Below are 13,370 nucleotides of genomic sequence, written 5' to 3'. Positions count from 1 at the left end.
CACTAAATGCAGTGAACAAGTGTCTTGCAATTGCAACTAGTCTGCCTTAATATGAAGATACTGACTAATGGCTCTATGCAATTTTGTAATTATTGTAATAAACCATTGCATGTAAAATGAACCAGTGTAGTGCAAATCTAATTCTACCCATCTGACTCCAGTACAGAAACCCTATAAAGCAGCTGTAGGATATTGGATTAGCTTATGCCTACTTGCTGTAAGTAAACCCCCAGACCTCCATTCCTATGGTGACTGTTTCATCAGACCATCACATCTGTTCTCATTACTGAAGTGACTGCATTAATTAAAAATTACTAACCACCTACTTGCAGTGGCATTCCAAAAAATTCAGCTACTGATTGTTTTCTGGGGTCTAGCTTATGACCTAATTGGTGCAATAACTTTATAATTGTCTTCAGTTTACTTTTCTTAGTACTGGCTTTCACACTAACTGTGGTTTGTAGATTATGGAGTAAATCTTTAGGTTTTGCATTTGCCAAACTTTCCTTTGCATCTTCTTGCAGGCCTTGGGTAGCCCTTGCATTTCAGGCTCTTTGGTAACTCTCAATACATTGCTATTTGGGGAACTGACCAGGATGACTGACTAGATTGTAATCTTGTGGAATGTGATTGTGAAGTCAGAAGCTATCCAATTCATTCTGCAAATGTAACATTCACTTGCCTAGGTAAGGGTTTTTTGGGTCAAGTAAATGGCTGCACCTTGCTGTGTCTTGACTGAAGATGCTTTTCAATTAACATCCACACTTTACTACATGGAGTAGTATGGCTGATCAACATGCTTCAGCTCTAGGACCTTGGTTAAGTCCGTCCAAACCAATGGGAAAATGTTCCTATTGGTGCAGTGCCACTGGGCTTATGAAGGACATTGCAGGGATGAAGAAAATGTTTAATTCCCTTTACTTCAATGTTTCCCAAATATTTAAGGACTATCCTTGCAAATTTTTGACCAGTAGCAATGAGACTGAATATTTAGTTTGCATCCTGTACTCCTTCTGAAGCAGCTGTTCAAAATTGAGGTCCTGACCACTGGGATTCTGGTCTTTGAAGCCTGGGTGACTTGGTCTTAAATTCAAACATGACAGACTAACAGATATTAAATAGGTGCTGTTCTTGGCACTACCTCAGCAGTGGATGAATTCTAAACCCTAGGTTCTAAGCAAATGAACAGTGCTGTGTGCCCCACCCCCTGACTTCCAGGTTTCCAAGTGGCCCTTGGACAATGCTTGAACACCTGCTCCACAGACTTCAGTGTCATAGGATTATTCAATGGGTTCCACAAGAGCTGGAGTAAATGAAGTGAGCCTAGAGCACACTGTCCTAAAGGCACAAAGACCAAGTTGCATTTGAACTAGAATCTCCAGCAGAGATCTGAATGATGCAACCATGTACAATTGGAAAACTATTAGGTTTAGACTAAATATAGCTTGTTTGGCACTGCTGAAATGTCTGCTTACATTATGCTTGAGTCTGTAGTGGACTTGAATCTACAGACTTGTGACTGAGTCTCCTCAACATGCAAAGAATAAAGTGGGTTTTTTTTTTTCTCTCGCACGTGCTCTTTCTCAATGTAGGACTGTTTATATTTTGATGACTACCGTGCTGGTGGCATTAAACTTCATTTTGACATGTGGTTTTGCAGCCATTTCAATTATTTTGACTTGTGGTGAGAGCAGGCTTGGTTTAAAGGGAGCTGGATGTGTTTCTGGTGGTGGCTGTGCAGAAAAGATAGATGGTTTTGGATGATGTGCCTCTAGGTCACCTGAGCTCTTTGATTTGCTTTGGGGATTCCGAATTGGATTTTCCGGGGAGGGGGGGGTGGGAGTGATGGCAGCGCTAATGAATAGGCCCAGGGAAAGAGCTTGTTGCTTGGGAACATCAACTGGTGCTGAAGCCCAAACTCCTTGGGACAGTGTTAAATGTCTCCCTCAACCTGTGTACCAAAAATTTTGCCCACCTTTAAATAGTGCTCCCCAGCCCCTTCCTGACCTAAAGTTCCCCTCTACCTGTTCCTAATGGCAGGCGCTAAGGCAGGGGGCGTGACTCAATATCTGGTCCGGGGTGTTGCACGCTTGACTGACGTCTCAATGTGCAGGAGTTCGTGGCGGTAGTTCAGTGCCGCTGCAAAATGACTGCTCAATTTTGTGGGCGGTGCTAAAATTGCCACGTTCAAGTAATGTATATACCTTTTAAGGGGGGGAAACTAGTTTTACAGCTCATGTATACTGCAGTACCGGCAGTAACCACACCTGTATATAACTGAGTAGTAATCTGTACAGATCAGTTGCAGTGTGAGCCACGTTGAGTAAACACCTGTTTGTACCGTTCACCGCAGTCCGTGTCTCATTATACACGGACGTAACAGTTTGGGCACTAAGTTTTTAGCACCAAGTGCCCCCCCCCACCCAGCACTAACCAACCGCATTTTCCCCCAATATCTTTAGCACAATGTTAATTGAGCTTTTCTTTAACTTGTGGCATACATTTTATCCTTGGTGCTGTATAATGCAATTTAAGTTACTATTTCACTTGTCAGTTCTTGTCCTGGGCAGGTTTATTCTGGTTTTTAAATAAAGGGTTTAGTGTTAATAGGAGTTGTGTAAAGGTAATTTTCTATTTGCTTTAGGCTGGAGAAATGCAGACTGATGTTTCTTCCCCCCCCCCCCCCAATCCAAGCAATTGCCTATTGTGGTTGGTGATCAGATCAAGGCTGCTGACAGTTTTGCAGATGATTAAACACTTGTGCAATAGCATTTGCTTTGGATGTTACAGTAGTCACTGACCACAGTCCTCTAGTTTCAGCTCTTCAGCTAACCTCTCCTGATTTATAATGATTTAGCTTGTGCATAGTTGCAAGATTCTTACCATTCTCTATGGAAAGCCTTACTCCATGTTGAATGTCTTTCACCAACTGGGACCTGACCAATTTCAAATCTAATGGGAGATTGAGGCTGCTACTTCAGAGCTTATAACTATAGTCAGGATGGTTACTGATCATCAATGACATTCCTGATGGTTATACACCCACTGTGGTGTCATTGGCAAAAATCTTTGACTTGTATCTGACATGACAATTGATGGGTTGGAAATTCAACCAGAGTTGTACAAATTGTTTGAAATCACAGAAACCCCACAGTGCAGATAGAGGCCATTTCGGCCCATCGAGCCTGCACCGGCACATATCCCACCCGATCCCCGTAACCCCACGTATTTAATCCCCCTAACACTAAGGGTCAATTTATCATAGCCAATCAACCTAACCCGCACATCTTCAGACTGTGGGAGGAAACCAGAGCACCCGGAGGAAACCCACGGAGAGAATGTCTGTGTGGAGTTTGCACAGTCACCCGAGGCCGGCTGTGAGGCAACAGTGCTAACCACTATGCCACCGTCTCTGCTATAGAGATGGCACTTATAAATGCCACTGAACTGTCGGCCATCCCAGAATGGGATTTGAGGAATGTCAACTTGTCATGTAAAGTCATTAGGACACTTGCTAGTATAAACTAATTTGCAATACTGAGGTGCCCAGCATAAGTTGACCAACCTAGCTGAGTGGAAAGAATACATTAGCCTGGAATTTGTGGTCAGGATGACTGAATTGGCAGTGTTTGCCATAATTCTGCCTTTGAAACTGACCAACTTCAGGATTTCCTCATGCACCAAATCCTGCCCTGTGTGTGGACAATCTAATCACCCAAATCCAGGAAACTGACAAACTTTGGCTCTGCTGCAGAAAGTACACAAATTCCCCACTAAAAGTTAAACCTAAAAGGATTAGATGTTGAGGAAATCTACATATTATAAGGGGTTAATTTCAGGTGCTTGCTGGGTAAAAGTTTTCAGACTTGACACCGGTCAAGAGTCGATGTGTAACTAGAGCTATTGCACGTACTTTGATTACAGCCAAGGACAGATGTCTGCCCACCTAATGAGAATGTAGAAGTGAAACAATGGGTTCCGTTTGAAGTACCCAGTGACCTGACAACTTGCGACCGTAAGCAAACCTAGCATCCCGATACATGATTAAGATTAAAGAGGACCTCTGGTTATACGATTCATGTCCTGTTATAGATTAACGGTTGACTTATGTGTCCAGGATCCTTCTGTCAATATGTCGTAAGACCTGATGATTAATCTAAAATGTATCCTGATTGAGGAACAAAGGAATGTCAATTAAACTTGTTTGTTACACTGTATAAATATGGAACGCTTACGCTGTATCATTGGAATAGTAGCCCCACCCCTTGAGTGGAGGTACTGATTCCCCTTGCAAGTGAAATAAAAGGCCTGTCCGTCTGACGAATCCAAGAGTGTATTGAGTCATTACCCAGAGCTAAGAAATAAGGCACTTCAACAATGTAACTGGGGTTTTCACAGTGAATTGGCTGCTAAACAAATGGGCCTGGAAAACTCATTTCAATTTTAGTGAAATTTGTCCCTTTTAAATTCAAGAATTTTCAAACTAAGTTTCTGTATTTTTATTTTAGGGTTTTTCCCCATGTGAGAACACCATTCTTTGTTTTGCTCCAATATTTTTGACAACTTAGTGTAGGTATTCGGGTTCAATTAAGTAGGTATTGGATGAATGCCTACTAAATAATCGAGTTCAGCTTCAGGAGAACAATCAAGAAGTTCTTTAATGCAGGAAACAGATGAAATACAGTGCCAATATAGATGGATGCAGGAGAGCTAGTAGGTACGTCTTAACCCAGCAGGGACACCACAAGGACCGAGTCCACAGTCCTGTGGATTGCGTGATGATGTCATCACGCCCGGCCGCGTTTGCCCACGCTTGGGCGGTCACGTCAGCACGTCTACCCGGAACTGTAGCTGGCCGTTGCGGCCGAAGTCGTGGGAGCAGGAGGCCGAACTGGGCCGGCGGCCATCGTGGGAGCGGGAGGCCAAATTGGGCCGGCGGCCTCCGCAGGAGTGGATGGTCGAGCTGGGCCGGCTCGCATCTAGGTGAGTCACGTGACGTTAGTACGCATTCTTAATGGGTCAACGGCCCGAACAGGTAAGCTATATATCCCACAGTTAAGTTAAAGGGAATTATGTATTATAAGGGACACCCAGTGGTACCGCCACATTAGAATATTAAGAGCTTGCTCACTTCCTTGTTTGCTACCTGAATTCTGCTTTTAGATTGGCTGCTTAGACAGCTGGTTGATGTTACAGCAGTTCCCACAAGGGGATTCCCAGTCTGTTGAATTGAATGTTGGAAAACCCGAAGTTCTCTACAGGATAGAGATCCTCGTGCGAAGCTTACTGCGGGGTCAGCAGCAAACTCCTCTTGTTTCACCACTGACTGCAAATTCTGGGCCACTGTTTCCCAGGTTGGCTTAAAGCAAAAATCCCTACTAACGTCAAGGCACTTAACCTTTTCCCGAGGCTAGTCTGAATCCTATTGGGGCTGCCTGGGAAGGTATTAACTTTCTCCTCACGAAGTGCTGGCCCTCACTATGCACACTAGTTCTCAGTAGGATCTATCTTTCTACCATTGTAGGTGCTCACTTAAATGTCTATTTGGCTGTGTTCTTTAACAAATGGAAATGTCTGTGTGGAAATGGTCCTCCATCTTGAAAGGTATCAATACCTAATTCTATCTATGCACTTGACATGCCAACATTCCTGGTGGCTGAAGGGGCAAAACCAGTCTAATCTATGCAAGGGGATTCTTGAGACACAATGTCCTATAGTCTGTTGAATTGAATGTTGGAAAACCTGGAGTTCTCTATATAGGATAGAGATCCTTGTGCTGATTAAATCCCTGGAGGCAGCTGGCTGCTTCCAAACCATCAGAAGCCTCCTTTCCTCATCAGAGCTGACATATTTGGGATTATTGGTATCTGTTCTGTGTACTGCATGCAAATGTCCTTTGTTCAAAGCCCAGATCTCACAGCAGTTGCATCAATTGCCTACGTTGATATTTATCATATTACCACTGACCATCTCTGTTCCCCCAAGAAATAGTGATTTATCATAGTTGTGACAAGCAGGCAGTCTTGGGAATAATACAGCCGAAAGCTAACACGTCTGACCATATAGCACTCCCTTGGGAAGCTCTGGAGTGAGGTTTAAACCTGAATTTGAGCTGTACAGATGTGCAACTAAACCTTGACACAGTCTGCTTCAACTATTGTCAACTTGTTCGGTTGTAAATGAGAACATTGAGTGCTGTGTTTCATCCTATAGGTTGACAAAAAGGCAGTGATGACATTTAAAATGCCAGGGGCCATATGGCAACAGTGGAAGGGCAAAATGGCTTTGAAAGGTTCAAAACTAGTGGTTCAGGGCTAGAACTGGCCAAATTATGGCTAATTTGGTATGAATCAAATGTTCACTAATTCTGCTTAAGTTTTTATTTGACAGAATTTTAATTTATGCTAATGGAACTTTATGCACAATCTCTTATTGAAGAGTTACTTATTTATCTGTCTCACCTGCAGTGCTGTATATTGGAGCCTAATGTTTTCTCCCAATTCCTAAATTTAGGATTTCTCTCTCGTGTTTGAGAAAAATGTGCTGCAGCCGAAGCTTGGTGATCAAGTCCAGTCTTAATCTTGAATATGAAACATTTTCAAAAGGTCAACTTGCGTCTAGGACCTGTAAATCAGCCCTGACTTCTATGACCCAGTATGTGCTTACACCTGTAATCTTTGTAGTGAGCCTAGGGATCCAAAAATAAAGTAATTTTGGGTTGCTGTTTCTTAACAAGCCTTACGAAACGATCTTATTTGAGAGACAGTAGAATAAAAAAAAATTCTTGGTTGGGCCAAACGGCTAGTGAAAACGGTGATCAGAAGCAATGACTCTGTAGAATTACAGCAGACAAATTTTCTTCTATTCCTCAAGGTACAAAAATTAATCATTTTGACTACTTTTTAAACTGCAAAGGAGACTGGACACAGGCCACTGTCAGTGCTGTTGAGAAGGTTTTATTAATGAGTATTGACTAGATGTGAGTTGATTTTGTGTTGGACAACTTACCAAGTGCATCAGGCATATCTTGTGACACTAGAGCTGCAGTATCCAACACCAGCAACCCTTAAAGGGCTGCTGGGTGCATTGGGCACGTTTCTGGCTGGAGGGAGAGGTTGGAGAACACCAGTGTAAAGGGTAACAATGCCTCAATTTGAAAATCCTTTCAGTGCCTACTGTGTAGAGCACCACTGATGCATCTTTGGGTGAATACCTGAGCGTGGTGCCAGTTGTTGGTCCCTTTGGTAAGTGATCGGCACATTGAAAGTTTCAGGGAACCAAGGGCCCTGTTTACTCAGGTGCATTGAACAGCTGCTACTGTATTATTGGCACCAGATGCTGGAATTTGTTGCATCTGGCCTATCTCTGGCTTCATACCAATTAATCATAGGAACAACAACAAACTAAATTTAAATGTGTCTCTTCAGCTCAGTTGTCAATTAAACATACAAATAAAACCCACCAGATGCATCATAGAATTCTAATGGTACAACACAGAAGCAGGCTATTCAGCTCATCATACCCGGGCTGGCTCTTAGGGAGAGCTATCAAATTTTTTCATACCTCTGCTGTTTTCGCTATTCCCGTGTAATGTTGCTCCCTTCATGCACTTAGCCAATTATCTGTTGAATATACTTCCACCACCCTTTCAGCCAGTGCATTTCAGATCGTAGCGTTAATATATTTTAAAATAATTTCTTCTGTCGTCTCTGCTCCTTTTGCCAATCGCCTTAAATCTGTGTCCTCTGATTACTGACATTATAGCCAGTGGAAACAGTTTCTCATTTACTCTATCAAAACCATTCAGGATTTTGAACATCTCTACTAAATCGCCTCTTAACCATCCCTGCTCTAAGGAGAACAACCCTTACTTCTCCAGTGTCTCCATATACCTGAAGTCTCTCATGCCTGGTACCATTCTCTTAAATCTCTTCTGCACCCTCTCCAAGGCCTTGACATCCTTCCTAAAGAACTTGGGCTGTATTTAATGATGGTTTTGCACCCCATCAGTCTACTTTCAATCATCAGCAAAGTGATGGAAGGCGTCATTGAGAGTGCTATCAAGCAGCACTTATTTACCAATAACCTGCTCCCTCATACCCAGTTTGGGTTCCTCCAAGAACACTTGGCTCCCGACCTCATTGCAGCCTTGGTCCAAACATGGACAAAGGAGCTGAATTCCAGAGGGAAGGTGAGAGTGACTGCCCCTGACGTCAAGGCAGCATTTGAAAAAGTGTGGCATCAAGGAGCCCTAGTAAAACTGAAGTCAATAGGAATCGGGGGGGGAAAACGCTCCACTGGCTGGAGTCATACCTAGCACAAAGGAAGATGGTTGTGGTGGTTGAAGGTCTATCATCACAGCCCCAGGACACCACTGCAGGAGTTCCTCAGGGCAGTATCCTAGGCCCAAACATCTTCAGCAGCTTCATCAATTGACCTTCCCTCCAACATAAGGTCAGAAATGGAGATGTTTGCTGATGAGTGCAGTGTTCAGCTCCATTCACAACTCCTCAGATAAAGAAGCAGTCCATGCCCGCAAGCAACAAGACCTGGACGACGTTCAGGCTTAGGCTGATAAGTGGCAGGTAACATTTGCGCCATAGAAGTGCCAGGCAATGACTATCTCCAACAAGCGAGAGTCTAACCACCTCCTCATGACATTCAACAGCATTAAAATCACTGAATCCCCCACCAGCAACATCCTGGGGGTCACCATTAACAGAAGCTTAACTGGACCAGCCACATAAATACTGTAGCAAGAAGAGCAGGTCAGAGGCTACGTATTCTGCGGCGGGTGTCTCGCCCCCTGACTCCCCAAAACCTTTCCACCATCTACAAGGCACAAGTAAGGAGTGTGATGGAATACTCTCCACTTGCCTGGATGAGTGCAGCTCCAACAACACTCAAGAAGCTCGACACCATCCAAGACAAAGCAGCCTGCTTGATTGGCACCCCATCCACCACCTTAAACATTCACTCCCTCCACCACCGGCGTACCGTGGCTGCAGTGTGTACCATCTACAAGATGCACTACAGCAATTCGCCAAGGCTTCTTCAGCAGCACCTCCCAAACCCACGACCTCTTCCACCTAGAAGGACAAGGGCAGCAGGCGCATGGGAACACCACCACCTCCAAGTTCCCCTCCAAGTCACACACCACCCTGAATTAGAAGTATATCGCCGATCCTTCATCGTCACTGGGTCAAAATCCTGGAACGCCCTCCCTAACAGCACTGTGGGAGTACCTTCACCACACGGACTGCAACGGTTCAAGAAGGCGGCTCACCACCACCTTCTCCAGGGCAAGTATGGATGGGCAATAAATGCTGGTCTTGCCAGCGATGCCCACAGCCCATAAATGAATTTTAAAAAACTTCCTTGCTTTTGCACTCTATTCCTCTCTTAATAAAAGCCAAGGATCCCAAATACTTAACAGCCTTCTCAACTTGTCATGCCACCTTCAAAGATTTGTGCACATGCACCCCTAGGTTTCTCTATTCCTGCACCCCTTTTAAAATTGTACCATTTAGTTCACATTGTCTTTCATCATTCTTTCGACCAAAATGTATCATTTCGCACTTCTCTACGTTAAATTTCACCTGCCATGTGTCTGCCCATTTCACCAGTCTGCCTATGTCCTCCTGAAGGCTGTTGTTATCCTCCTCATTGTTTACTACATTTCCGAGTTTTGTGTCATCTGCAAACTTTGAAATTATGCCCTGTATACGCAAGTCCAGCTCATTAATATATATCAACGAGCAGTGGTCCTAATACCCTGAGCAACACCACTGTATACCTCCCTCCAGTCTGAAAAACAGTAGTTCACTACTACGGTCTGCTTTCTGTCCCTTAGCCAATTATGTATCCATGCTGTCACTGTCTATAAACTATGGGCTTTAATTTTGCTAACAAGTCTATTATGTGGTACTTTGTCAAACACCTTTTGAAAGTCCATATGCACAACATGAACTGCACCACACTCTCTGATGGAATAAGCCATATTCCAAGAGATACACCATAATATGAACAGGTCTCTGACATTATTAATACTTGATATACTGGGTTTAAAAATCTGAACCTCGGCGACACAAGCTGTGTCAAAACAGGCTTCTGAGATAAAGATCAGTTGTTAACAGAGTTGTAAACACCACAAGCTTTTGAAATGGGAATTGGTTAAATATGCTAAAACAATGGCCCTATTGAAATAGCAGTTTGGCGCTTCCAGGAGGTCTGGAGTTTGGGAGAAACACAATGGAATGACCCAAGAAAAGTGTTAAGAACTAACATGTGAAACAGAAACACAGAATATTGAAAAACCATGTGTCTTTGTAAAAGTAACATCAAATAAGACAGGAAACATGATAAAATATGCAACCAATTGAGATAGCTAGAAAACAAGCAAACACCCTAGTTGATGTGTCTTTAATTTACATGTAGTAAATATGATACCTGCAGAACACTTTGAAGATATGGCTTCAAAAGATGACACCAAGCAATCACATTGTTTTTGTATTGAACTTGGAATACCACGGAGTCACAATGTCTGTGGTTATAAACAGTTAAGCCAATATTAAGAATTGAATGAAAGAGCTTCAATAATAATGGCATCAAATAAAGACTACTGCCATAGTGTTTTATGATAAGTTTTTGGAACACCTAAAGGTAGATACATAATTATGCATGCAGCAGCTAAATTGACAGTAAGAATAGAAAGAATTCAACAGAGAGAATGAATAAGATAATTAAATTACATCAGCAGAAAACTTCAAAGAATAAACCACTAAAAAAGAGTATAACAGATAGGATTTTCAAATGGGAAAACAGAAGTCGCTGGAAATGGGCAAGCAATTCTCAGCTTCAGAACCACTCTGTAAGTCTACAACGCTGAGTCTCGGGTAATCAAGGTATTGATTTTGGTGGATATCCTGGATTAAGAATAAGTAGAAGTGTGGAAATGTAATGAAGTTAAGATTTGAGAATAAGGATCTCTGAGAATAAGATTTGAACTGTAAAAGTTGCGATTGAATCAACAGCTGTTAACTGAATGTCAGCTCTTTAATAAATCTATATAGTTTTGAATTGTCTCACAGAGTATTTCTGTATCAATCTCGCGAACTCAATTTCTGTACACTCTTTTGTAAGGAGTTGCAGAATTCTGGGGGGTATTCCGGACCCTCATAATATCCGGAAGGTTACTGTCCAGTTAAACTTATTAAAAGTGCTATCCGGAGGACGGTAACATATTCAGTCATTCCTTTCCTTTAGGGAGAGATAGCCTGAACCTTTAGACCCATTTAAACATCTTATACAATTCGGCTATCTCTAACTTCAGTTGAAGGTGAATGTCTGGGGAATACGCCTGATTTGGGGTAGCCCGAAAAGGGATAGGACTTGTAATTAGCCCTTCACCTCATCAAACCTTTCCGTTACTTTTTCAAAGAACTTGATCAAGTTAGTCAAACATGATTTGCCTTTAACAAATCCATGCTGACTTTCATTTATTAGCTCATACTTTTCCAAATGCCAATAAATTTTGTCCTGGGTTGTTATCTCACCACCACCGATGTTAGTCTGACTGGCCTGTAGTTGCCGGGCTTATCCCTCTTTCCATTTTTAAACAGGGATGTAATATTTGCAATCTTCCAGTCCTCTGGAACCACCCCCCTGTCCAAGGAGGATTGGAAGGTTGTGGCCAGAGCCTCCGTAATTTCAATTCTTACTTCCTCAGTAACCTAGGATGCATTCCATCTGGCCCGACTGGCATTTCTACAATGAAGACTGCCAACCTTTTAAGTACCTCCTGTTTATCTATTTTTACCCTATCCTTCAATTTGAAGTGACTGGTTGCTCCATCTCTCATGCATCACATTCTGGGTCTACTTTTTCAAAGCAAGCTCGGCCACTTTGTGTGAGCTTGGCTTTTAACCCAATATGCAGTGACATCGAGATATTAATACAATGACTCATCATAGGCAGAATGCTTCACTTTTCACACTTCCTTTCCAATAAACTTGTTTCCCAAGTGTCAGGATATACAGTAAGTTCGGTATCTAATCAAAAGTTGTGCTAGTTTTTGCTCTAACCCAGTTGGAGGTTTTTTTGCTGGCCAGCTTTCCCTATTAACTTGGGTCAAATGCAATAAATCTTCCAAGTAATTAACTTTTGAGGGCTTCCTCCACCTTTGTAGTCCAGATAGTAGGTATTATGTCCGTGTGTAATTGAGACACGGACTGCAGGAGCTGGTTACAACAGGTGTTTACTGAGTGGAGACAAAACTGGAACTACTATGCAAAGTTAATACGCAGGCTTATATACAGGGGTGGTCACTACTGGTACTGCAGTATACAGGGGCTGCAGAATATAGTTCCTTCTGCAAAGTACATACACTACAATTCCTCCCCTTTTAGCTAAACAGTGCATAACATTCGATTAATAATTAAATAACATATTTACAATTACAGTTGCTAGATACATTAGCTGAAGTTAAGCAATTATAAGTTCAGTCTTTGAGGAGGCTTCCTGATTCTGTCTGGATAACGCCTCTTTGGGGTATCAGGTTCTTCTGGCAAAATTGATTCGGGATCAACGTCGTTGTTTGGTTCGTCTGCTTCCAATATCACCGATTCGGAGGTAGATGCAATTGGTACTTCGGTTTCATCACCAGGTGTATCGGATCGTGGTGTGGATTTGATGTTTTCCAGTGACTCTAGAATCTGGTCAGCATGGCATCTTACAATGCTCTCTCCAACGTCCACAGTATACATTAGAGGTCCTTGCCGTGTGCAGATCGTTCCTGGCTGCCATTTCTCTGTGCGGTAGTCCCGGGCCAAAACTGGTTGACCTATCTGTTAGATCCGTGTGTTAATGGAGACACGGAATGCAGGAGTTGATGTAACAAGTGTTTACTGAACAAAGTCTGGAGGTGAACTAACAGCACAAGACGCTACACAGGCTTATATATCCGAGTGGTCACTACTGGTACTACAGTATACAGGGGCTTCAAAAACATAGTTCCTCTTAAAGGTACATACACTACAATTCCTCCCCTTTTAGATAAATAGTACATAACATTTTAAGTAATCATTAAATAACATTTTTACAAGAACAATAATATACACATTTGCTGAAGTTAATCAATTACAAATTCAGTCTCTCTGGAGGCTTCCTGACTCGGTCCGGATAACGCCTCGGTGGTGTAGTAGGTTCTTTTGGCAAGATCGATTCGGCTTCAATGCTAGTGTCGGGTTTATCTGGTTCCAGTATCACCGGATCGGAGGTAGATACTATGGGTATCTCTGTTTCATCACTAGGCGTATAGAGTTGTGGTGTAGGTTGTCCTTTTTCGGATGACTCTATGATCTGGTCAGCAT

The sequence above is a fragment of the Somniosus microcephalus genome, chromosome 13 (genome assembly GCF_052327205.1).
Source record: "Somniosus microcephalus isolate GS21.2 chromosome 13, FLI_Smic_1.0, whole genome shotgun sequence".
Taxonomy (NCBI): domain Eukaryota; kingdom Metazoa; phylum Chordata; class Chondrichthyes; order Squaliformes; family Somniosidae; genus Somniosus; species Somniosus microcephalus.
Note: the sequence above shows the minus strand (reverse complement) of the source record.